Genomic DNA, 27,027 nt, shown 5'->3' on the forward strand with positions numbered 1-27,027 from the left:
AAATTGTGTATTACTTATCTGTTGTATAGAAACTGATCACAAAATTTAACAGTTTAAATGAGCAAATACTTATTATCTCACACATTTCTGAAGGCAAGGCTTTAGGGAGTGTCTTAGGTGGGTGGCTTTGCTTTGGTGTCAAGTCATCGGCCAGGGCTGTGGTCATAGAAGGCTTGACTAGGTCTGAAAGATCCACTTCTATGAAAATTTACACACGTCTGTTGGCTGGAGGCCTCAGCTCCTCTCCATGTAAGCCTCTTCATAGGGCTGTCACTTTATCACATACTATTCATTAAAAGGAAGTCATTAAAGCCCAGTCCATGCTGAAAGAAAGAGGAATTTACCTCCATCTCTTCAAAGGAATGGAATGAAAGTATCTGTGTACTTAAAATCACCATAAGTTTTATGGAAAGTCTACTGTAAACAAATTCAGTGTAGAGCAGCTATATTAGGGAAAGTACCTGCAACATCTATGAAAGCAAAATGACTGAGTCTATTATAAATGAGGAAATGAAACACAATGAAAAAGATAAGACATTCTCATGAGACTGTAAGAGGAAAAATACAAACATTGCTAGTGAAAATGAAAATCTGAGTTTCCCGTTTTGGGGGGAAGAAATATCACAATGTATTTTAGCATGAAGACTTCAGCCCCTTAACATATGAATGATTTATCCTTAAAGGGGACCACCATGAATCAAATATGTATGGAGATCTTTACTTCACAATATTTGTAGAAGTAAAAAGCTGAAACCAATTGAACGACTAATAAATACAGAAAAGTTTGAATAAATTATGACACATCTGTGCAGTGGAAACATTTTTAAACATTCTACTGAAAAATACTGTACATACAGAAAAATGCAATATTGCATGTCTAAAGCACACCAAAATATCACAATCTGGTCAGACTCATGAAGTCAGCATTCTAATCAAGAAAGAGAACAATACTGGGACCCCCAAAGCCCTCTGAACTTCCCTCTAGCCTGAACCTCTCAGGGTAGCCACCGTCCTGACATCTGAGAGCACAGATTAGTGTTGCTTTGTTTTGTACTTTACACCCATGAAATCAGATAGTGTGTTATGTGGTATACTACACACAGCTGACCCTAGAATGCACTGGCTTGGACTGTGGGTCCACTAATATGTGGATATATTTCAACAGTAAACAGTACAGGACTACGTAGTCTGTGGCTGGTTGAATCTACACAAGCAGAGTAACCATGGATACAGAGGGCCGACTGTAAGTTACACACAGGTTAACCCCTGTGTTGTTTAAGGATCAACTGTAGTTTTATTTTCCTTCATGTTGCCTTTGTCAGATTCATCTATATCACATGCAGTTATAGGTATCTGATTCTCATTACTGCATAGTAGTTTAGTGTGTCTCAATTTGTTTACCCACACCACTGTTGACAGATATTTACAGTTTCCAGCTTGGGACTATTATAATTAATGCTATGAATATTCTAGTACATGTCTTTCAATAAACATATGTGCATATTGGTGATAGATATAGACCTAGGAGTAGAATTGCTGGGTCATAGGTTATGCATGGGTTTGGCTTAAGTACACTCCGCCAAACAACGTTCCAAAGTGGTTGGACCAACTTATGCTCCCTCCCATCAAGAGTGTGTGAGATTTGCTATTGCTCCACATTCATGCCAACACTTGCTTTTTCCATCTTTTAGATTTCAACTATCAGGTGTGTATCATGAAGTGGTTCTCATGTTTTAGCCTAGAAGTCAAATTGTTTTTTCTTCACATTTAGGTATGCAATCCATATGGAGTCGGTTTTCACGTATGGTATAAGTTAAGGGTCAAGTCACATTATTTCTTTCATATAGATATTCAACTGACCCAGCACCGTTGAAAAGGTTAGCCTTTACCATACTGTTTTGATGAGTGTAGCTTTGTACCATAGCTTTAAGTCAGGGAGCATGATACCTCCAGCTTTGTTCTTCTTTATCAAGACTGTTTGGCTATTTAGGTCTTTTGTGTGGGAAAGTATACTGTGTTCATATATTGGAAGAATTAATATTGTTGAAATGACCGTACAATCAAAGGAAATCTGCAGACTCAATGCAACACCTATCAAAATACCAATGGCACTTTTCACAAAATTGCAACAAATCATTCTGAAATTTGTATGAAAACACAGAATATACTGAAGGGAAACCTAATTCATTCTACAAGGTCAGCATTACCAAAACCAGATAGTCTTTACAAGAAAACTACGGACCACTATCTCTCATGAACACAAATGTAACAATCATCAACAAAATACTAGCAAAACCAACAATATATGAAAAGAATTATACACCAAGACTATGAGATTAATCCCAGTTATGCAAGCTTGGTTAACATTTGGATATCCATTAATGCAATCCATTACATCAGCAGCTAAAGAAGAAAAAACCACATGATTATATCAATGCATACAGAAAAAAATCTTTGACAAAGTTCAACATTCATTCTTGATAAAAAAAACTCTCAGCAAGTTAGGAATAGAGGGGAACTCCCTCAACTTGATAAAGAATAGCTACAGTGAACTGATCTTGATGAATCACAAACGTATGAAAATGGAGAAAAGATAATCTCTTCAAAAATTGGCAGTGGAAGAACCAGACATCCACATATTAAAAAACCTAAGAGTCTAGAGACAGACCTTATACCTTTTAAAAAAAAAAGTAACTTAAAATGGATGATAGACCTTAATGTAAAATGCAAAATTATAAAATTCCTAGGAGGTTAACATAGAAAAAATTCTAGATGGTGCTCGGTATGGTGATGACTTTTTAGATATAACACCAAAGGCATGGTCCATTAAAGAATTGATAAGGTGCACTCATAACAACAACAACAACAACAAAGTTCTTCTCTGTGAAAGACACTGGCAAGAGAATGAGAAAGCAAGCCACAAACTGGGAGAAAATATTTGCAAAAGATTTATTCAATAAAGGACTGTTATTCACAACATACAAAGAACTCTTAAAATTAAATAACAACCTGATTTAAAAATGGGCAAAAGACCTGAACAGATACCTCACTGAAGAGAATAAACATGAGAAATTAGCATATGAAAAAATGCTTAACATTATATACCGTTAGAAAGTTGTAAACTAAAACAACAGTAAGATACCACTACATACCTATCAGAATGGCCAGACATCTGTAACACTGAGAACACCAAATGCTGACAAGGATGTGGAGCAACAAGAGCTTTCATCTTTTGCTGGTGGGAATGCAAACATGGAACAGTCACTTTGGGAGACAGCTGGACAGTTTCTTACAAAACTAAACATACTCCTACCACACGATTCAGCAATTGTACCCCTCAGTATTTACCCAAAGGAATTAAAAGCCTGTGTACCTGCACATGGATACAAAAACCTGCACATGGAAGTTTATAACAGCTTTATTCACAATTTCAAAAACTTGGAAGCAACCAACTTGTCCTTCATTTGGTGAATTAATAAGTAAACCATGGTACATTCAGGCAATGTAACATTATTCAGCACTAAAAGGAAATGAGCTCTCAAGCCATGGAAAGACATAGAAGAAACTTAAATGCCTGTTACTAAATGGAAGAAGACAATCTGAAATGGCTGCATACTGTATGATTCCAATATATGAAATTCTAGATCAGGTACAGTTATGCAGACAGTAAAAAGATCAGTGATTTCCAGGGGTTCAGAAAGAGGGAGGAAGAAATAACTCTGTGGAGCACAGAGGATTTTTAGGGCCGTGTAACTATTCCATATGGTAGTATAATAGTGATACATGTCACTATACATTTGTCAAAACCCACAGAGTGAACCCTAATGGACTTTTGGTGTAGTGTATCAATGATGTATCAATTTAGATTGATTATCCAGTAGATTGAATATCCAATACAAATGTACTCTGGTACAAGCGCTGGTAGTGGGGGAGGTTGTGTATGTCTGGAAGCAAGGGGTAACTTCTGTATTTTCTGCTCAATTTTGCTATGAACATAAACATAAAATAAACACAGCCTCTTAAGAAAATATTTTTAAATAAAAAATAGAAAAAAGGGACAAACCCCTACTCATTTTTGAGGCTAGTATTAGCCTTAAAAGACCTTGTAAGAAAATTATAAATCAATAACTTATGACAATAGACATACAATTTTCTAGTAAAATTATAGCAAATTAAATCCAGAAATTTATAAAAGGAATATTACACTACATCACAAACAAGTGGTGGGGGGGCGGTTTCTCGTGATGCAAACCTAGTTAGAGACATCACTGATGTAACCCATTATATTAACTGACTAAAGGATGATGCAGCAATTTTTTTCAGTAAAGGACCAAACAGCAAGTATTTTAAGCTTTGTGGGTGACATACACTTTTAACAGAATATTATTCTTCTTTTTACAATCCATTAAAAAGTGTAAAAAATGTGTTTTAGCTTGCTGCCTCTACACAAACAGCCAGTGGGCAGGATTCGGTCTGTGGGTCACGGTATGTTGATCCCTGGACTAAGAAAAAATCAAAACCATATGATTATATCAGCAGATGCAGAAAAGAAACCTGAAATTTTCAAAATATATCAATCATTAAAAACTCTAGCCAATTAGGAATACAAGGGGACTTCCTTAATCTGATGAAGGGCATCTACAGAAAAAATCTACAGCTAACATCATACATAGTAGTAAAAGATTTAATGTTTTATCTCAGAATCAAGAACAAAGCAAGGATATAAAACTTTTACCACTCCTATTCAACATCTTACATTGACTAGTCAGTACAATAAAGCAAGGGGGAAAAAAGCATAGAAATTGGAAAGGATGACATGATCATGAAAGTAGAAACCTCCAGAATCTATAAAAAGTTGGAATTAGTAAGTGAATTTAGCAAAGTTGCACAATAAAATGTCAACGTACAAAAATTAAATTGTATAGATTAATGAAAAATAAGCCATCTCTTTTTTTAAATACGATTTAAATAGCTTCTTTTTTTAAAAAAGGAAATACTTTGATATAAATCTAAGAAATATATGCAGGCGCTGTATACTTAAAAATAAAAAAAAGCTAATGAAAGGAAACAAAGGATGTCTGAAAGTCTAAATAAACAGAAAAATAGATCATGCTCATGGATTGAAAGACTCAACAGAGTTAAAATGTCAATTCTTTAAAACAAAAAAATCTATAGATTTAACCCAATTTCAATAAAAACCCCAGTATTACCTATTGTGTATATTGACACATTAATTTTAAACTCTATACAGAAAGTGATAATAACTAGAATAGCAAAAATATTTTTGAAAAGAAGAAAATTCTATTTTAAGACTTACTATAAAGTGAGTTATGACACTCAAGATAATATGGTACTGATGAAAGGAAAGACATAAAGATCAATGGAACCAGACAGTTCATGAATCCACACAAATACAGGCTTTTCTATTGAGGTAAAATTATGTAACATAAAATTCAACATTTTAACTATTTTTAAGAGTACAATTCTGTGCTATCTTTGGAACTAAGGTCTGTAGTAATTTCCTTACTTTCATTTCTGATTTTAGTAATTTAAGGCTTTTTTTTTTTTTTCTGATCACTCTAGCTAAGGTTTTGTCAATTTTGTCGCCCTTTTAAATGATTTTGGTCCATTTATTTTCTCTCTTGTTTTTCTATTCTCTATCTCCACTATAACCTTGACTATTTCCTTCCTTCTACACATTTTGTGTTTAGTTTATTCTTCTTGATTAATTGATTTGAGATATTTATTTTTAATATGGGCATTTAAAACTATACATTTCTCTGAGCATATACTTCATTGCATCACATAAGTTTGGGTACAGCATGTTTATGTTTTTTGTTTTCATTTGTTTTAAGGTATTTTCCAATTTCTCTTGATTTTTTTTTCAGTCCATTGGTTGGCTGTGTTGTTACTGTCGACGTATATGTGAATTTTCCAGTTTTTCTTCTGTTATGTCAGGGACACTTTCATGGGAATTTCTCTATTTCCTTGGGCAGAGGAAGGAATTCATGAGTAGACCAGAAAAAAGCAGAACAAAGTGGAATGGATTCTGGCTGCCTATTCACAGAGCTACTTGTCTTCAACATTTAATAAAATAATTTATATTTTATTTAAATGACTCTCTCCAGCAATGACACTGACAACTACAGAGAAACTTAAGTATTTATCCTACGATAGGGGAGAGAGGTAATAATGTAGCAGAGAGAGGGGTGGGGTAACAGAAGAGAATAAAAGATAAGTAACAAAATTACAATCGTGTGGAAATTTGTATGACCAAGGTGACATTGAAGATAATTTGGCAAAAGAATTGTTATGCTAGGGGTTTTAAACACTGGCTGTGCATTTCACTCAACTTGGGGAATTGGTCAAATAATTTCCAGGCCTTCACTACAAACGACAGACCATGAAAAAAGGAAAAGACTGAAGACTTGGGTTTGTAACAAAATTTTAATGCAGTTATTCATCCAAAGATATCATTTTCAAAAGTGAACACGGAAGCCATGAGTTCAACTTCTAGGAATTGGTGAAGCAGGTAATTTTAAACAATAAACACACTGAGAACTACTATAAAAATGATGCAAAAACTTTCAGTCTGTTGTAAAGCATCAGAGAACTAATAAAGAAGGACATTTTTAGCTATAATCCAGGAGCCTAACATTTGCTGCCTTTTTTTCCCTAGAAAAAAAGAATTTACCAATTCTATGAATGGCAGCAGAAATCCTGAGAAGATAAGCGAGGAACTGATACACCCAGTGGTCTCCGGGAAGTTCTCGAAGTGCTGGCTGTCCTCAGGGATGAAGGGCCGCAGACTGAGCAGCAGGAACTGGTGGCCGTCCCCGTGGAGCTGCTGCAGGTTGACGGAGAACTCGTGCACCGAGGCCCTGGTGTGGTGCTCGTGCAGCAGGGAGGCAAACTGCTGGGTCTCCTGCGATGACAGCTTGGCACGCAGCATGAGCGTGTAGTCCTGAAGCAGCTCAGTGGCCGTGGTGCTCAGCTCCCTCCCGCCGACCATCCTGGCATGCAGTGCCATCTGTATGCAGAAGGACAAGGGCGAGACGCCCTCCATGTGCACACCCTTGGAAGGAGAAAGTGCTGGCTTCTGTGTCATAGGGCTCCATGTCCACCTTTGTGGGAGAGTCATCACTGTGAAGAGACAGGTGGTGGGTGGGGGTCGAGGCCCCATCAAATACGGTTCTGTCCAGGGAGTTGATGGTGGACTCTGGGTACACAGTCTGGAAGACTTGTAAAGCAGGGAGCACAGTTCTTCCGTGGCGACCTTGCTCTCTGCGGCCAGGACACCAGGCAGCACGCCTCCATGGGCCCCACTCTGCTCTCCGACAGGGAGTCTGTGGCAAGGCCTCTGGAACTTTCTGCACACACACTCTGGCTGGGGGAGATGCCGGGGTCCTGGGCTGTCTTCAGGATCACCAGGTGTGAGACATCCTGCACACAGGACATGGCAGTGATGTCATGGATGGGGACCCTGAGGATGGTGTCCTCCCCATCCCTCCAGGCCAGCCTGACATTGTAGGCAGACAGGCTGATCACAGCATCATGCTCCTGGGTCAAGTGTCTGGAGCTAGTGGGCTCTCTGCACTGTCTATGAAACGCAGGATTTCGGTCCTACCGGAGGGATTCAGCTATCGTGCTACAGACATTAACTGCCCTAAGTACTTCACCTCCTCAGTACAGTCGCTCAGCAGTCTGCTGGGCTCCACGCGCTCAGGCAGGGACAGCACCACAGTGTGCAGAGGGCACTTCTCTGTCATCTTCTCATGGGCTTTCTCGTCTCTACTCTTTTCACCTTTTAGGAATACTCATTTAAATGGTGACTCAATCCCCAGCCCGTTGGAAAGTCTGAGGAGGTATTCCTTGGGGGAATTCTGGTTCCTCCCCTTCTGCCAACAGTTACTGTGCATTCCCTTCTGTTCACTTCCGATCTTGTTGAAAAATAGATGTTAGCCCTCCCTCTTCTTGCCCTTCTAGCCCTCCTCTTCCATGTCACTGTGAGAGGCCCCTGAGGCCCGGCCCGCCCTGGGAGCCACGCCCTGCCATGGCTGCTACATGCTCACCAGGTTCCCGTGGCCGCCATGGCTCCTGCTCCGCCCGCCTGGCTGCACTCTCCTGATTAATTTCTCTTAGACTTTTCTAGTAGCAAGAAATAAATGGTTCTTTCTAGCAGGTACATCAGAGCGGACAGAGACTCACAGACGTCTTTTTTTTCCAGCTCACTTTGGAGTAAAGAAAGAATTGACAACACCCCTAAGAAGTATCACCTTTATCATCATTTGAATATTATGGGATCAAAGCTGTCCTGAAAGGATGCTTGAAAACATTAGCAAAATACAAAACAGGTGGAATGGCTCAATAAGAGGTGGACATTCCTGGAAACAGCTGGAAAACATTACCTAGCACTACTATCAAACGGTGTGCCACTGGTCTGAAACATAACATCAGGTATTTTTATAGGCCTATATGGTCCTACTGTAAAAATTAACACTCGGGAAAGCAGTATATTGATCCTTTAAAAAGAAAAAAAGCATCTTCTTCGACCATGGAACAGAGGAAAGATGATGCAATGAGGGACATACAAGCTTCAGGATGGCTTCAGCACTGACAGACTGAAAAGGGAAGGAAATTTCAAACAAGCCCCAAACTCAACACTCTCCCATATCTACTGAAACAGTAACAGCAGCCCCCTGACCTCAGTCACTGACTCAGGATAAATCCTTGTGACCCAGGTGAATCCTGCAGGTTTTATTCTCTATTTTGCAAGCCTGACCTGTGATCAGTGGCAATTTAGATATTAACTGGAAAAATATATTTTTATTTTCTTTAGCTGTTCAGTTAACACTACTTGTTCTATAAATAAGACTGCACTAAGCTTTGTTTTCTTCCAGAATTACTTTTCATCAGTTCTATTTAAGAACTTCCCTCTCTCTGAAACACCACATTCTCTCACTATACATTTGTTCCCAATGACAACACGGCAGCAGGAGCATTCATTCCAGCCACTGGCTTAAAATCTCTTCAGTCAAATACGTGTAAATTATCTAATCCGTCGAGGTAAACTAGTCCTCTGCTACAGCAGTATTAGGAAGTCCCACCTTTATCTGTACAGCATAGAAAATAGTCATTTTTCTCAAGGGTTTAATTTTGGGCTTTTAACATGAATCAGCTTGCCAGTTATTAATAGTTCCCTCATTGGTTGCATCTCTGTAGTCAAATTAGAGATGAGGATTTTTAAACGGGTGAAAGACATGAGTGGACATGTCACCAAACCAGATACACAACTGGTCAGTAAGCACATAAAGAGACACTACTGTCATAGTCATGAGGGAGAGGCGGAGCGAGACCACATGCAGTACCACTCACACCCTCTCCAGATGGGACAGAATCAAAAGGAGGTGTTGGGAAGGTGAAGAACTGAAACACCTGATACTTGCTGACAGAAGGTAAAATGGTACTCTGGAAAATGGTTTGGTGGTTTCTTTAAAAATTAAAAACATATCAATCTGACAAAGTATCAAGGCACTAAAGCCAAAGGAAGTGTGAGGAACTGCTCTGGCCTGAAGGGGACCAAGGAGACAGGGGCTACGTGCAACATGCGCCCGCCAAGCAGAGGCCAAAGGGCAGGAAGCAGTCCCGGCTGGCGCTCCCTGCCCGACGCGCACGGCTGTGTTACGGTCCCACAGGAGTGCCGTGTGTGGTGTGCTGGGGAGACGGAGCACTGTACCAGGAACTCACTCTCATGACACAGAGAGAAACCTTTATACTCTCTTTACACTATTTCTATACATTTAAGATTGCTGAAAAAAATTGTTAAATACACAGCATTTAAAACATCTTAATTTATTACAGGAAAAAAACCCATGGCCTCCCCTTTCCACTCTCTACTCTTTTAATCACGTTCTGGTTTTCTTCACAGCACCTAGCAGTGGCTGAAGCTTCATGTGTGCAGGATAGTCCGCCTCCCCCTCTGAGAGTAAATCCTGCAAGCGCTGGGACCAGGTCTGGTCTCCACCCAGCTCCAGTGCCCGCACACTGGCCAGTGCACACGGTATTCATGTTTGTTTGGTAAGTTAACCTGCAGTCTTCTTATGCTTTAAAATAAAATCATTTACCATCCCTTCCCCCCAAAACACACACACATCACTTGCTCACAGCAACTCTAACCCTGTGTACCCAAAAGAAGTGAAAATGTATGTCCACATAAGAACTTAGAGATGAATGTTCATTGCAATTATTCACAACAAAAACTGGACACATTCCAAATGTTCATAATCTACTGAAGCCATCCAGTTAATTACTGTTTGATGACAAAAAGCTACAGAACCACTTGTCCTGGCAATAACATGGATGAATCTCAAAATATTATAGGTGAAGAAAACACCAGATAAAAAGCTTTTTGGAATGATGAAAATGTTCTAAAATGGCTTTGGTGAGGATTGCACAACTGTAAATATGCAGTGAACTGAACATTCAAATTTTATGAATTGTATACTATGTTGATACAGCTGTTTTAAAATAAAAAGCAGAGAACAAGGGACAGCCTCCTTCTGCTTGCTGTTTGGTCAATTTAAAAGAAGACCAGTATGGTATAAAGACAGGGATAAGCATCTGAAGGGAGCTCGTTAACCTGAAGTAATAAAGTCCAAACTGCAGATGTGGGACCTGGACAGTCAGCAGCAGTGGCAGTCTCACACTCTCCCCCTGTGCCCAGTGACTCCAGACCACCTCAAAGGGAACTCTCAGAGTCTGCACTGGATGCCACCACCAGCGCCCCCCCCAGCACCCAGGCAGGAGGCTCTGGGAGTGCCTGGGCTTGGAAACCACAAATCCATCAGTGCCAGCCCAAAATGCAAACTACAGCGACAAAGTTTGAATATGTGTAGAAGACTCTGACTGGCCAAAAAAGAAACTTCACTTTCTGGGTTAGGATGTGCCACCCATTTTTCATTTCTCAACCATAGTTTTATGTCTTACAACAGATTATATAATTCTTAAGTAGGGGGGACAATCATGTTATGGCTTCAAAGTCTCTAAAATTATTCTAGGAGGCATATATAAGACAAAAGAAAAGTATCTGCTAACTGCAGGAACTGCTCAGAGGTGGTTTACCTTCATTTAATTATGATAAGAAGAATAACCCACTTTAAAAACAGGTTTGTGCATAAGCCACCTTTTTCAGTTTTCCAGATGCACAAAAATGGGGAGGGTCACTTAAAATTGAATGATTTATCAGTAAACTCTGGGGGAAAAAAAAGAGTATCTTAGACCTGTCTGTGGTAAGTGCAATAAAAAACAGAAATGAAAGGAAACTCTTTAGAAGGAACCTAAAGCCAAGGCCTGAACAAGCCTTTTTAATCCTCTCTCCAAGCCAGCCATCCACTGACCAAGAGCTGCCTGGGGACCTGGTGCTTTGTTCACTGAAGTAGCTGAAACAGCTAGTCTGTGTGCCAGTGCAGACACACACCACTTGCTGAATTAATTAGTAACTGGGAAGCCCAGGTGGAGTCAGCGGCTCTGTCCAGAATGATCTTATATCAGTGTTTTCACAGAGTGACACAGTAACCTATTTCCTTATCAGTCTGTCTCCAACAGGACCTGCAGCATCCCTCAGGGAGGCCAGGAACAGGACCAGAGCATGGCAGAGAAGATGCTTTAACTGACAAATCTCACCAGGAGAGGGGGCTGCCCTAGCCCACACCACTGTGGGACCCCAACCTGACAGTCACACTTCCGCAGACTCTGCACTCCAGGACGATGTCCAAGAGACTGAGGTGACAGACCCTAGCCCCGCCAGGCCCACTCACTTCCAGGGAGTGATGACCAGAGCACTAACCCGAGGCCTAGGGCTCAGCGCTCACCTATGTGTTTCATCCAATCCTCCCAGCCCTGAGGTGGGTATCACTACCCCCTCTCCACAGGACAGAAAAACAAGCTCAGGTCACAGACAGGTGTCCAGAGCCCAGACTCTCACCCGCTCTATTGTACAGCTGCCCAGCCACGGATCAGAACATGGGCCCCAGGTAACCCGTTCTGAAGTCAGTCAGTGGGTGGTGGGTTCCTGGGTGTTTACTGTTAGGCTGCAGGACTCACATGTTATACATGTATCCAGTATTACAGAGATTGTAAAGAATGCTGCCCAGCTTGGCTGCCACCTCCACACCGCCAGAGACAGGAAGGCAGAAGAGCCCTAAAAGCCACCCAAAGCCCCTGTCCTGCTGAAACGACCAGCGGTGGACACTGGCCCAAGCTGGATCAGATCCTCTCCCTCAGGAGTCAGAGTGCTCTGAAGACACACACCTCTGGGCAGCTAGGGTCAGCTCTCTTCTGCCAAGTGCATGGGGATATGGCAAAAGTGAACACAGAAAAAAAAAAAAAAACAGCTGTGCAGAGATGCGGGCTGCAACAAGATTACGTAAATGTAAAGAGGAAGGGGAGTAGCTGCCTTGGTCTAGTTTTTAGTTCCTGGTTACATCTATACCTGAAACTAACTGCTCTTCCTGTCCCTGCAACATCATCAGAAATAGCCCTGGATCTGAATCACAAACTCCCCAATTTCTACAGCCCATTTTCTACAAGCTGTGCCTCAAACGCTTTAGCACCCTTCCCCACCTTTCCCTCAGCTAGCTCCACGTCATTCTCCAGGTCCCAGCTTAAACAGCACTTCCTCCAGGAAACCCTCCCGGACTACTCCACAAAAACTTTGCTCCACTTTTTATGGGTAGAAAAGGGAGCACTCTGCACCTCACCATGTTCAGTAAGTGGGATTACTTTCCTGTTACGCTGTAAACACCAAAGTGTAAAAACTACTTCAATCCTATTGCTTAGCACACAAGCCAGGTACACACTCAATAACGTTACTAAATGAATGAAAATCAAGAAACTGATGGAGAACGTAGGAGCAGTGAGAAAGATAAACACAGGTAAACACTCTTCTGAGAAAAGTGAAGCTGCTTTGACCCTACCTCCCTCACCCCTTCCAAGTTTCTGGTTCCTCCCTCTTGCATCTCCACAACAGGCCCAAGCTAGTCATGACAATCTTTTTATACCTTGGTGCCAACAAACTCATGAACCCAGGCTGCAGGAAGCACGTTTCCAGGTAACTCGCTGTAACACAGGAAAGTCTATAGTAAAAGGAAAGGAATCACCCCTGCAGTGTGATATTTTCTACTATTGAAAGCATGTATTTTTTCAACTCTGATCTTTGGTTAAGTATCACTAAGGAACCAGACAGAGATGCTCTACCACTTCCTAGTTGGGTATTTGTAGGCAAATTAAGTAACCTTGCTGGGTCTCAAATTTCCAATTTCCTTTCAAATTTCAGCCAGCACACGAGGCTGGGGAGCCTTGTTCCCATTCTGGGGGGTCCCTGGGTGCCAGGCTCCCGGCCTCCACCCCACCCCCCGCGCCCCCTCCCCGTGCCCAGCCAGCGCCGCCAGGGAAGCGCCGGGAGCAGCGCCGCAGTCCGAGCGGCCCGGCCCCTCCCCCCGACACCCGCGGCGCACGGACAGCGGGGCAGCCCAGCTGGGATGGGGCGGGCTCGGGGTTGGGGTCTCGGGGCCGGCCCGACGGCGCAGCTGGGCCCACGGTGCAGCTGCGTCCGCCGAGGCCAGGCGGGGGCGGACACTCACCACTGCACGCCGTGGGAGCCCTCGCCCAGATCGCAGGTTGCTGGAGCGCGGCCCATGTCGAGCACCAGCCCGCGGACCGCCTGGGGGCCCACGCCCGCCACCGCCATGCCAGACACGAAGCTCCGGGGCCGCCACTCGGCCCACGCCACGCCTTGCAGAGGGACCGCGCCGCCGCCGCTGCTGCCGCCGCCACCACCGCTGCAGCCGCCACCGCTGGCGGGTGGGAGCAGGGCAGGCGCCCCGGGGGAGACCCGCAGAGCCGCCACCCGCTCGACCAACTGCTGCCTGCCCACCTGACAAAGTGACCATTGGGTGGGTGGAGGGAGGGGCGCGGCAGAGGAGGGCGCCGGGGCGGGGCCGGGCAGCGCGCAAGGATTGGCTCTCGTGGCCTGTGGGCGGGGCTGCGCGCTCAGGGCGGGGACACATGTATAAACTGCTGTCTACCCAGATTTCAGAGTAATAGTGGGTCTATACTAGAGATCAGTAACCAAGATCATTCAGACGTCAGGTGGCAGTTGGGTATGAGTCTCCATTGCGGGGGGCAGGTCAGGTCTGAAGATAAACATCTGGGAGTCACCAACATGTAGAAGGACTCTGTGAAAAGGATGAGCTCACTTCAGTGTATACAATAAACAGAGACTAAAAAGGGTCCAGCACTGAACTCCAGAGGTCTTTCAAATGTCTGTGTAGGTCAGGGAGAACTGAAGCGGGAAGTGAGTACCTCCACGTCCTCATTGCCTTTCATCTATTTCCATGTCCTGTTCTTTCTGCTAAATCCTCTTCCTCTTCTTTACCTGCCTAACTCCTACTCGTCTAGATCCAGCTCAAAAGCCATGTCCTCTAGAGATTTCCTCATACTCTCTGATGGACAGTTGACCATGCTCCCCTATATAATTTGTTACAACGGTCCTGGGACCGCTGTAACAAGTTACCACCAATTGAGTAGCTTAAAACAACAGAAATGTCCTCCCTCTTAGTCCTGGAGACCAGAAGCCTGAAGTTCAGGTGTCAGCAGGACTGGGCTCCTTCTAAAACCCGGAGGGGAGAAGGTTTCCCAGTAGCCTGACGCATCCCTTCTAGAGGCCCCGAGCACCCCTTGGCTTGCAGCAGCGTCCCTCCAGTCTCTGCCTCCATCTTTCCAGGGCCTTTCTCCCTTGTGTCTGTGTCTCTCCTCCCTGTGTCTGTTATTAGGACAGTTGTCTTTGGATTTAGGGCCAACACTGACCACCCAGGATGATCTTATCCCTGGAGTCTTAGTTTAATTTTACTAGCAAATGTAATTTGGTTAAAGAATTGGTGTTTGGTAAAAAAGACAACCTTTGGTAATAAGGTAACAGTCAATGGTTCTGGGATGAGAATGGAGGCATATCCTTCTGGGGACACTATTCAACCCACTGCCCCTCTGAGTTTATTCATCTCTTTGTAGTTACCATCAATACAGCACATGATGGAGACACGTAACAGTTTCTACTCCAATGAAACATACACACTCTACAGGGAAGATCTCTCTCCTAGGGAGAGAAAACTGGTTGGGAAAGCAGAAATGATTACTCTTTTTATGGCTAAAGTATAGATATACACTAAGTACGTAAACTAATATACTGCATGTCTTTGATACTGAAATTTAGTAATAGGGGGAAATTAGGAAAAAAATGTCGAAGAGGCCTCAGGGGGTGGGAGGTGGGGGTTTATGGTGAAAAAAGAAGTTTGAGAAACACTGACCTGGAATATTCTTGCCCAAATGTAGTTCCCATGCCCCTGTAATTCCCATACATAGCCCACACGCGTACTCACACACTAACCATTCCAACAGCACCAGCAAAGGGGGCCAAAAATACAAAATATGGCTCGGATGAGTAAGCAACAAACACACTTGCCATTCACAAGTTCCTAGATGCGCATTTAGATTTAACTGGAGCCGCCAGCACAGCCTCCAGCGAGAGCCCAGGCTAAGCCCTCCTCACCCCCCAGTGAATCTGCCCTCCGTCTGCCTCTGCCCCACGCCCACACGATGAAAGCATTTTGAATTATAAACAGGCACCTATTTAACCACTTAAAGTCTCAAAATCTAACGATTTGAAATACCATAACTGCAGCCATTGCTCCCTTGAGAACTCTATCATATTTAAACAGAATTTCAGTTACCAGAAAAAACTCTTTATAGACAGGAGAAGGGAGGGGTAGTGATGGGGTGGGAAATGCACTGATTTAATGTTTTATCAAGAGGAAAAGTGAGTGGAGAGAAAGGCTTGCAGAACATCAGTCCCCAGTGCGGTGAATTTAGTAAGGCAGAGAGCAGTGCAAACTGGAAGGCTTAAAAGTCTGAAGTTTAAACATTGCTTTTGTTTTCCCAAGCTCTAGATATTAATAACACCTTTGTGCAAATTATAAGCCTTCCCTTTTGGGAAGACAAAGGGGAAATTACACATTTGCATAAATCGATTGCAATTCTGATGGCATTTCCAGCTTCCTTTCCTCTGTGCCATGTTCCTGGACCAACAAAAGACATGACCTCATTACACGGGACGTCCCTTCCACTGCACAGTGTTTGAAACTCTCACTTTCCTTCCCACAGCATCTACGTCTCTTGTTCCTCCTTACAGTAGCTGCAGGTGCTCTGGTCCATGTCTCCATCACCGTGTTCCTGAAATGCAACTACTCACTCACTAGCCTCTCTGGTTTTAGTCTCTATTCTCCAAGCCATCCAGAATGCTTTCTCTCTACTGTCTACCAGACTCTTTTCCATCATGACAATTCTCTGCTCAGGAATCATCTTGGGGTCCCCTGCTTCCTATAAAATGAAGCCTAAGTCCCCAGCTGGGTTCTAAGGGCTCTCCACATGTGCTGGGACATCCCCCATGTCCTCTTCTCCTGGGCACTTGCCCTTCTCTGTGGCCACTTCAGAATCTTCCCTATGCCCCATCACAAAGTCATCTCTTTATCTCCAGGGATCCATCATTTCCCCAAAGTGCCTTCTCCTTTCCTGCTGTTCACCCTACTCTCTCCTCTCCCTCAAAGTCTGGCTCAGACCCCACCTTTGTCACAAGCTTTGGACATTCCCGCCCAGTCTTGAGAAGGAGGTTTAACACTGAACCCTGTTCTGCCCCAGAACTTCACACCTAGCATCCAGCAAGGAGCTTCCTGTCTGGTGAAGGAATGAGATGTCACATTACATGGTATCCCTCACAGGCCTGTACCAGATAGTAAGAAATAGTGTTGGGGTTGCTTTGTTCATATAATATTTCCACCAGTAGAACATCATTGACCACCATTTATTAAGTATCTACCACTTGCCAGCTTACATAGGAATTTATATCCTTTAATCCTCACAGACAACACTGCGCACTCGTGATATTTTTCAGCCTGGAAATATGAGAAAGGGGAGGATATCGGGAAGGAAGTGCGTGTTTTTCTAATTCCACCTGTGCCCTTGACTCTCTGTAGAGTTCAATCATTGTCACTGCACTTGCTGTCTTTCTAGGTGATCATCAGTCACCAGGTATTTCAACCCCATGTTTCAGATAAAGAAATTAAAGCTCAGTGGCGTTAATAACTCATTCAAAAGCAATCACTAATGGGTGCAGACCTGAAAATTGATTTTCTGTCTTTCCACTCCTGTGCCACTGCAGACAAGCAGTCATCACTGAGGTCTGCACAACTTCTCTTCTTCATCTGTATAATGGGAAGAGTAACTTGGATATTTTCCAACTTGGCTCTAAAATGGTGACAGTGCTTGAAAAATCTCTCAAGCATCGTTAGCTTTGTCTTAAATACCATTGCTGGAGACTGGAAAGCCAGCCTTCATTCATCCAAGCTGCATGAAGCCAGGAAGAAATCCTCACCTACTGAGACCTGTGAATGTCACTTTCCAGGAGGAAACAGCTTGCTGCAATATTATTTACTTCTGATGTGCATCATGCATGAACCAAGACATGCATGAACCAAGACAACTGTTCCTGCCCCTGTGTGGTCCTCTCAGTGCATCCGTGGTCCTATCACATAAAAGCACATTTAGGCTGCTTTTGATCTGAAGTTGTGTGGGTGCATGTGTGTGAGTGTGTGGGTGTGTGTTAAAATAAACTAGGCACATCTTCCTCTTCTCTTGATTAGTGTCACTGGTAAAATACAGAGTCATAAGGTTTAGGGCAGCAACAATAGGAAAAATCAAATTCTCTCCTTCAATACACAGAGAACAAATTGTCATGCATTCAGGTATTCGACAGTGAAGTAACTGACCCTTTGACTTCCTCCTCCTTCACGTGTGGAGTCTGCGCTGTTATGCACAGACTCGGCCATTATCACCTCTCCCTCACTGCTTTTCCACAGTGGGAAACTTTCAGTCACACATATCAGAAAAGAAGTATGGTCTAGGGCAATGGTTTTCTCTACTTTCCTTTTACAGCAGAAAATTTCCTTTCTTTCCAACTAAAATTTAATGTGGAATCCTACCACGTAAAACAGATTATGGTATCTATGGAGTTAAATTTTTATTTTTCACGTCATAAATTCAACCCAATGTGAACGTTTTGAAAAACACAAAAATTTTAAATCAGGATTATGGATGACAGGTGCGGTCACATGCACATCAGGATTCAATTTCTACATTTTGTGTCAGCTGTGAATTATCAGGGAAATCCTAGTCCAAATGGATAAATAGTAGCATACTTGCTCAAACAATTTCACTTGAACAAATATATGAAGCTCTGTACTAAAGTAAAATAAAATTAAAAGAAATAAAATACAAAACAAGAAATGGCATTGAGCTGTCGCTGTACTAATCACTGATCTAGCAATAAGAATTTAGGATACTTCCCAAAGCCTGTGGGATAAGATTTAATCTGAGACCTGCTTAAGAACGTGTTAGTCTAGCAGCCCACCTTGACATTGCTGGCGGGACCTTGACTATTATCACTCGGCACAGAAAACATCTGAATCATGTGTATGTGCGTGCTTGTGTGTGTGTATGTGTGTTTATTGTAAGTTGATCAGAAAAAAATATTTTTAAATGGCAAGAGATGAGAATCAAATTGATGTGGAACTCTTGAATTAATGGTCTCCAATGAACTTTAAATTCTGGACAGCACAATGTGACAACATTTTTTCTTAAGTATAGGGAAGCAGCTAGAGTGGATCTGGGCCCAGAATCACCAAATGTGGGCTGTAGACAAATTTAAAGCTCAGTGGGCCATACACAGGGCAGCGAGACTCATCACCAGCTCTTGAGTGGTCAGCAGGTGTGGAGAGCTCAGTCTACACCTCAGCAAGAGAGGGTCGTCCCAGTGCATCTTTATAGAACTTGACTATGCCACTACTTTCAAAACCATCAGTGGGACCCCCAAAGTATGCATCAGCTATTTCAACTTATCTTTCTGAGTAAGAGTCTTCACAACCTAGCCGGGCATTAACTCATGCCAAAAGCCCCAGTGCGATTTCCTTCCCTTGCCCTCTGAATTGACCTTCTTATTTATCTTCACAGCCATTATTTTGGGAGCAAATTAAATATCAATACCTCTCAATAAGTTTTCTGGAACCAACCTTATTATATTCTCCAGGCAGGAATGTCATTGGCATAGCTGTGTTCATTTGTTATTGCCATCAACAGAATTGGTTAAGCCACCACTGACTAAGCACCTACAACAAGCCAGCTTGGGCATGCATTTATGACCTTTAACCCTCCCAAGCAACCCTGAGTTGCAGTGATATTTAATCCACATTATGAGCTTGGAGTAGCTATACAACCTCCCCAGACGTCGCACATCTGCAATGGCAAAGTAAAACGCAAACCCACGTTTGCTGGCTCTAAGACCTGCCCTATTTCCATCTTCTCTGCTATTTTCTTTCCCTAAACTCTCCTCTCCTATCATCTTTGTAGATATATTGGGAAATGCATTTATCAAAACTTATGGCAAATAAGGGTTCCCATGTGTTTTGTCTCCTGCTTGGAATTCTGAGAACTTCCTGAAGATGCAAATGGTATCTAAACCAGACAGTTGGGTCTGCAACATAGTTGTAGCTCAGAAACTCATTGACTGAATTTAATCTAAATGGAAAGAACCACTTAACTGTTGTCTAAAAGTAGTAATACTATCTCATCTATTCATCTGTCTCCAGGCAAGAACAGCAAACAATCCATTTTGGATAGAAAATGTTCCTGCTTTTAATGATAATTACTGCGTTGTAGTCCTAAGACTGTTCCTGCGGTCTGGATCGAGGTTTCTCAAGGAGAGGTGTTACTCTAGGGGATGAATAGGGCTCCATGCCCCAGATGTTTAGCAAACTCTGCACATTAAACTCACCCTATTGGAAGCATTAGCGTCAGCATATTAAATACTCTCAGAAGTAAAGAAAATGAATTCATCTTGTTCAGCTTTCTATTTCTCAAATTTGTATGCATATCACAGTTTTTTTGAAAGGTTAAAGTAAAAGAAAAAGACCCAACATGGAATCAGATTTGTTCTTCCCTATTACACTTCCATGGCTCCTGCATGACTCAGAGTAACAGCCAAGCTCTCACACTGGCCCATAGTCCTACAAGAGCGGCTCTCCTCACCTTGCTGAGCTTATCTCTGACTACCTGCCAGGTTCACTCTGCTCCCACCTCTGGCATTCTTGCTGGTCTCTGAGCATGCTAGACATGTTCCACCCCAGGGCCTTTGCATCTACTGTTGTCTCAGCTTGAAATGCTGTTTCCCTTCTAGTTATGCGTGCCTTGCTTTCTCACTTCCTTTGAGCCTTTGTTCAGATGTTACCCTGACCATCACCTGCAGCCTTGCCCCACCACTCCTCACCCCCTTCCTCTGCTGTTTCTTTCAGAAGCACTTATCAACTTCTAAGATACCTTATGGGTCACCTACTATTTTGGGGTTTTTTGTCTGTCTCCCCTTTCACTAGAATGGAAGCATCCTGAGGCCAGGGATGCTGGAGGTGGTGTGCTTTCCTAAATCCCCAGGATAAACGCATCTGAGATTCCTAGAGCTGGATGAAAACCCGGAGTGGGCACTTGGGTGATTCCCCTTTATACAGACCTTTGGGGTTGGGCACAGGCAGTGACAGGACTTGGTGAGTTATTGTCAATATTGCAAAAAGCCCAACACCCCCACCCCCACCCACCATGAAGCTTCATGACAAACTAAACGTCACACTCCTCTGCTTCCAGCTGAAATGATCTCAGCTCAGTGTGTTAACTTTGATTATGTAAGTCTGGTCAGAATCTCTGGCTACCAGTTACAAATGTCTTTGATTTTTAGACTTGGGGAAATGAATTAATTATCAGGGAATAAATGTAGATTAGTAGATGTTTTCAAAAATCTGGACTCTGTGGTGGGGGAGGGGCAGCCAAAGGGGGCAAGCCCTTCATGTCCCTCGTACAAGATGAAGACTTTGAGGCTCTGGAAGATTGAGTCACTCTCTCAAGGTCGCACTGTGAGTCCCTGGCAGAACAGTGACTAGAACCCAAATCTTTGATTCCCAGCCCTGTGTTGCTGTAATCAAAGACACGGTTTGCTACAGAGGAGACTTACCCATGCTCTCTATAGTATTTGCATAACACGTTACAGTAAGAACTGAGCCCCAACCAAGATTCTCAGCAGGGAAATAACACTTATTTAATCAGGGTTCTATGTATACTTTCATTCTGAAGGTTAGGTTAAGTCTCACTGCCTTGATTGTGGGTGCTGCCGGCCTACACATAGAAAGTGTTTACTGAGCTGGGTTCCCTGGGGTGAAATTTAAACAAAGCACATCCAAAGCACATTTCATGTCCTGAAAAGGCATGAACATCTTTACTGAGAGCCAGGTCTTTTCCTTGAAACAAATAAATGGTTATCCTTAAGGATAAACAGTCAGTTAAGACACAAAGAGTCCTTCTTCTGTGCCCTTAGAGGAATTTATTCATTTTAGTTTTTAAACCTAATGAATATAAATATACCTAGAAATACAAAATGAAGAGCTTCTGTGTACTCCAGAGCATCATCGTGTGCGTTACACGATTTGATCCTTAGCAGAATCCTGCAGAGCTGGAAAGGCAGATATGCATATCTCTGTTTTACACAAAAGGAAGCTGAAAGCACCCAGGGGTTCAAAGACCCACCCAAGGTCTAACTTATTAGTGAAGGAAAACACTAGAATGGAGGAGAGAGGGCATTTTCCTCATCCCTCAAGCTCAGCGCATGCACCTCAGTGCCACCTACTGAATCAAGCACTTCATTACCAGGGAGAAGGGGGCAGGGAGCAGGGGCTCCCCCAATGTTCTCTGTACTCCCTCTCAGATAGCACCGATGGTCTGAGATTCAAGCCAAAAACAGGAAATGGTTTCAGATTTTACAGATCACGAAGGGAATGGAAAGAATCTGTCCAGCTCCCCCGTTAATGTGGAAAGAGGGCTGAGCTCTCTCTTCTGACCCTGCTGCCTGGAATCTGCAATGGGGCATCCCACCCAGAGGCTGTGCTCTCCTGGGAGCTGGGTGGCAACTCCACCTCTTACTGGGTCTGTGGCCTTGGGCAAGTCACTCTACACTCCAGGGTGAAGAGTCTGCATCTAAGAGAGAGATGGGGGAGAGAAAGGGGGCAGAGGGAGAGAATCTTGTATGGGACTGGTGCAGCGTAACTGGAGAATGCTGGAATAGAAGGAACAAAGGTGACTGACTTTAGAAACTCCTGGAAGGAAGAAAGAAGGCGGCAGGAAGGGAGTGGGAAAAGCGGTTGACTTTGAGTGAGAAGGGCAGGAAGGAGGGGAGGATTCTGGGCAGTTGCTGTGAGGATGCTGTGGCTGGGGGAGGAGTCCAGATAACTGTTTTTGAATTCATCAGTGACAATAGAACAACTCCTGGAATCAACGTGAATGACAGTGGCAGTCATTTACACAAACCCACAAGGACAGTACGAGGCCAAGTGCTCATCTACCACGGGTCTGCGCACATGCCTGTCCACAATTCTCGAAGTCCCTGAAGAACAAAAATGGCCATGATCACCTTTGACCCTTCCTCTCTTCTATCTTTATTCCTCACATACTGTTTCACTTTTCTTCCTCCTCTATTCTCTATGTTTATATTCATTTAATAAAAATGAGTTAGATAACCGCTTTATCTGCTTATGGCCCATATTAACCCCTTGGTGGAGGCGCATCAGGGCAGTCTGCATCTCAACTAAAGTCACTTCTGCACCTGCAGCCAACGGGCAGCGCAGCTGGAGCCGACTCACGTGTCTGTTGCTTGGTGCTGGCTCTAGGCAGATCCCCACCTCTTCAGCAAGCAAGCCCGGCTGCCTTCATATGGTGGAGGAAGAGCTCCCAACAGCAAGATGCTTGTCATGAGTCCATGTCGGGGAGGGCTGCACGAATGACCACAAAGACAATGAGTTACTCATCTCTTACTGAGGGCTGTGACCGTCATCGACCACACACGATACTCAAGACTCAAGACAGCATTCCTACCATGCACCTACTCTTCTTCATGAGTTGTTAACCCTCCCTTCTTTAAACCAGCATTTTCCACAGGGTATTAAGAAATCTGGTAGGGAGTATTTGTAAAATAATCATTGATTTTTCTCCCCACATATTTCTTGCCTCTATCTTACTCCATCTTAACCTGTCTTAAGAGACAGATCATTCCTCAGAGAACAGAAGTTACACAAGAATATGAGGAATAACAGAGCCGTTCGTTGCCTATGAGTTTTAACATTCAGTTTCGTAAGAAACAAAAACAATTCATGCATGAAGATTTAGGTGGGAATCTCATGGGGAAAGCCCAGAACAATGAGGTGTACAGGACATGTGCACCACTTCCTGCATAGAAAACAAGAGGAATCAGGAAGCCCTCACAGAACAGCGAACTCGCATCTCTAAGACAGAGCCTGGTAGAGTCACACAGAACTTCCTGCACCTCAACACGGAACAGATCAGGGAAAACCGTTCCCATCAGTCTCACAATGGAAGGGAAGGAGTAACATCACTGGATGTGATGAGACAGCTCTCAGCAACACTTGTGCAGGCCAGCTCCCCAGGACCAGGCAGCAACTAGGACAGCTCAGCAGGCACCCAGGGTACTCAGACAACACAGAGGGCCAGGGAAGCGTCATTCCACATCCCACCACCTCCTAACTTCTTGGCAGTAGAAGACTCCAAAACACACATACACTTATGGAGAAAATGGAGAGGTCTTGCATTGTTACCAATTTGGGAACAAAGAATTAAGCTGTAAATCAAGTGAGTGATTTAAAATTATACATCAGTCCCCATCTTACATAAATCAGTTTGTAGACACACTGGCAGTAGTATATGGGATACGTGGTCCCCACATTGTTTTCCTAGACAGTGTTCCGTGGTCAAATGTGTTTGGGAAATGCTGTCTTTTCCTTTAGGACATCAAAGTGCCCATTAACATGTTAATGTCTTAGAGAAAACCCAGAGTAAAGACACCCGGTATTTCCCCATTGATTTGACCTGGGAGAGTCTTTTGGAGAAACTGTTCATCAACGATCCTGGGAAGACTATTAGTAAGCATTGCTCTCAATTTATCTTAAGTCATAATTTTACTCTTTCACTCACCTACTCAAAAAACCTTCACTGAGTTTCAATGGATCTTTAGATTTGGTTTTCAGAAACATTTCTTTTTTAAGAGCCTCTGCAATGCAACCTGCCCTAGTCATCAGTTGTCACTGTTTCCCTGTGTAGCTCCTTTCCTTCAGCTACGTCACACTCTTCACTCTCCTGAACAAGATACATTCGTATTGCTAAGTATAATTCTCAACTCCCCGTGGTCTCTACATGCCCACAAACTAGGTGGCTATTTGGGTTCTACTCTCCCAGAAATGTCACAGAGCTGACCCTGACCATTCCAGCTCAAACTAGCTGTTCTTTGATAACGCATGAGCATGTCACCCTGTTACAAGTCGGCTTCTGTGGTGCTTTGCCCCGGCAGCAATGATGCCAGTATGTTTACACATCATTCAACAAATCCAAACTCCTGTGGTAAATGATTGTATTTTGCATTAGTTTTATATTACTTTCAGTGGTTGGCTAAATGCCTACCCCTAAAACTGAATGAACATGTGCACTTTTCTGGGAGTAGAAATTTTACATACATTGGGAATGACTGCAAATTTTAAAACTAAAGATGCAGAACACAGCACACATGGGACTTCAGTGGGTGGCAGTAAGACATCAGTTGGACTAAGTTTGTTAGAGAGCACATCACAGTGTTCACTGTTCACAAGTCCTAGGACGTACTATGTCTATTCATCATGTAAAAACTGTGGTATTGGTGCAATGTATTTGGGAAGAATTGCATGCGTCTGTGAAATTCCTTTTAAATAGCAATAATTCCATAATTAAAGGGACAAAAAAAACATGGCTGGACAATACACTTGTTGAGCCAAGAAAGATATGCAAAAGTCCCTCAAATATGAAAAGGAGACAGAAATCACAGTAGGTAAAGAAAAGCTGAAATTCAACTAATTTGTCCAATGCAACTCCTACAGGATATTCTTGCCATGGGAAAATAGTTAATAAATCTTTGTTTCACCTTCAGGATACTCAAGCACAATATATCCTTGAAAAAGTCAATTTACTAACTTTATGAAAGATGCTACAAACTGACAAACTGTAAAACGACCAAACTGTCTAATCTAGAATGAAGATAAGGCAATTAGGTTTTCTGATAGTGGTCTTTATCACTGCTTTTAAGATCTGTGTAATCATCTGTCAACCTGTACTTAGTGGTGTAGTTAAGATTAAACATTTTCAAAATTGTATTCCAGAAAGAAAGCTATTGATAGGCTATTTTTATTTGATAAAACTGATTTTCTCGGTCATTAATTACTGTGATATGCTGAACGGCATATATAAATATGTATATATATATTCCATTGAATATATTTATATGTTATAAAATATATATTATACATAAATTTATATATGTTTACACACTCTACTTTTTATTCCATAAAAGCAACATGTAAGATTTTGGGGGATAGAGTATGTAGTTGTACAAAAAGCCGTCTTTTTCCAGAAAACATTAGGCGATTTCTTTCCTATTTGTCTGTAACTCCTATTCTGGCCAAATGAGCCACTACAGAATCTAAAGATCTGTAATGAATGGTGACTCTATTTTTCACTTTTAAGCTTTTCATGCCCGCAGCATAATTGGTGGTAGGAAGAAACTGATTTCTCTTCGGCCCTAGACCTAAATGTCAGTATTCATTCGGTTGGCTTAGCCTTTCCAAAGAACAAAACCATTCCTTTGTCATGTGAAAGAAACACTAGTAAACAAAATTATCAAAAGAGAGATATAATTCCCTAAAATGGAAAAAGAAACTACTTTGTGAGAATGGGAGCTTTTCCAAAACGTAAAGGAATAAGACTAGTTCGGGGGCGGTGGGAGGCATCAGCACCAGCCCAATCCGGCCCGGCCACGAGGTCAGCCCCTGGGGGGGGATCAGCAACCAGGGTCCTCACCACCCACCCCGGCGCACAGCCCCCTCCACACCTGCTGTTCCGTCGCCTGCTCATTCCTTCAATCAAAGCCACTGAGCTCAGCGGGGGGGGGCAGCGTTGACTGCAGGTGGACCTGCCCCTGGGCAGGGGGAGGGCCTGTGGGGAGGTGGGGGGTGGCTGGGGTCAGTCTGCGGAACAAAGGAGTCTAACTCAGGGTTCAGTGAGAGGGCAGAGCCCAGGGACTTAGGAACAGACAGACATTTGAGGAGTGACACACCATCCTTGAAGCCATCAGGACAAGGCTTAACACTGCAATGGGGACAGGGAAGGCATGGATCTCAAGGCCAGGTCCCCTCAACGCTGGCTGTGTTGAAAGCACAGACACTGGCAGCAGACGCTGAGGGCTTCGAGGTTTCCTCTGCTGGAAGGGCACCTGCGAGGGCTTCATAGGAGCTGAGGCCTCACCTGCCTGCACACCTTGGGTAGAGTGGAGAAAGGCAAAGGGGCCAGGTTCTGGGGAGATTTGGGAGGGGCAGCCCCAGGCTTGCTGATGGACAGACAGTCCTGCTAACTAAACACTGGCACTCGCCATCTCCCTCTACAAGGACTGGATAACGTTGCCACCTACCATCTAACTCGGCTTGGATTCAACTGTGAGCCACTGCAGCCTCTGACCTCCAACACACCTGGAAGGCGTTCAGGATGGAGATCAGGAATGAGGCGCTCTCTGCTCTGGGAAAACTGGTAGAGCAGGCCTTCAGATAGGTATTTTAAGGAGATTATAAAATCTTGTGTCTCCTCCAAACTGGAAAAACACTAAATTTGTCAACGGTGACAACCGCTCCCCCTGACGAGCAGCTAGCCTCTGCCTAAGTGTGTGCTTGACTGCGCACACAACCCCCTCTTCACTGAAACCACATGTAACACTGAGCTCTCACCTGCCTCCTCAGAACAGCT

At 43.4% G+C, this 27,027-nt stretch overlaps 1 protein-coding gene and 1 pseudogene across 16 annotated transcripts in view; both read right to left on the bottom strand.

Annotated features, from left to right (window-relative positions):
* The window catches only part of LOC116151746 (coiled-coil domain-containing protein 144A-like), a 120,720-nt gene that overhangs the window by 60,073 nt on the left and 33,620 nt on the right, over window positions 1–27,027 (bottom strand). For 14 of the 16 annotated variants that reach the window (XM_064494334.1, XM_064494326.1, XM_064494327.1 and 11 more), the window contains exons 6-7: window positions 22,839–22,967; window positions 3,153–3,235 (exon numbers count right to left, since the gene is read on the bottom strand). The gene's annotated coding sequence lies outside the window, so the exon portion shown is untranslated. Of the gene's footprint in view, window positions 1–3,152; window positions 4,904–22,838; window positions 22,968–27,027 lie in introns of those variants that run through there. The other 2 variants (XM_064494329.1, XM_064494330.1) reach the window with 2 other exon arrangements.
* On the bottom strand, window positions 6,429–22,795 carry LOC135323037 (cerebral cavernous malformations protein 2 homolog; annotated as a pseudogene).

This window comes from Camelus dromedarius, chromosome 15 (genome assembly GCF_036321535.1).
Source record: "Camelus dromedarius isolate mCamDro1 chromosome 15, mCamDro1.pat, whole genome shotgun sequence".
Lineage (NCBI taxonomy): Eukaryota > Metazoa > Chordata > Mammalia > Artiodactyla > Camelidae > Camelus > Camelus dromedarius.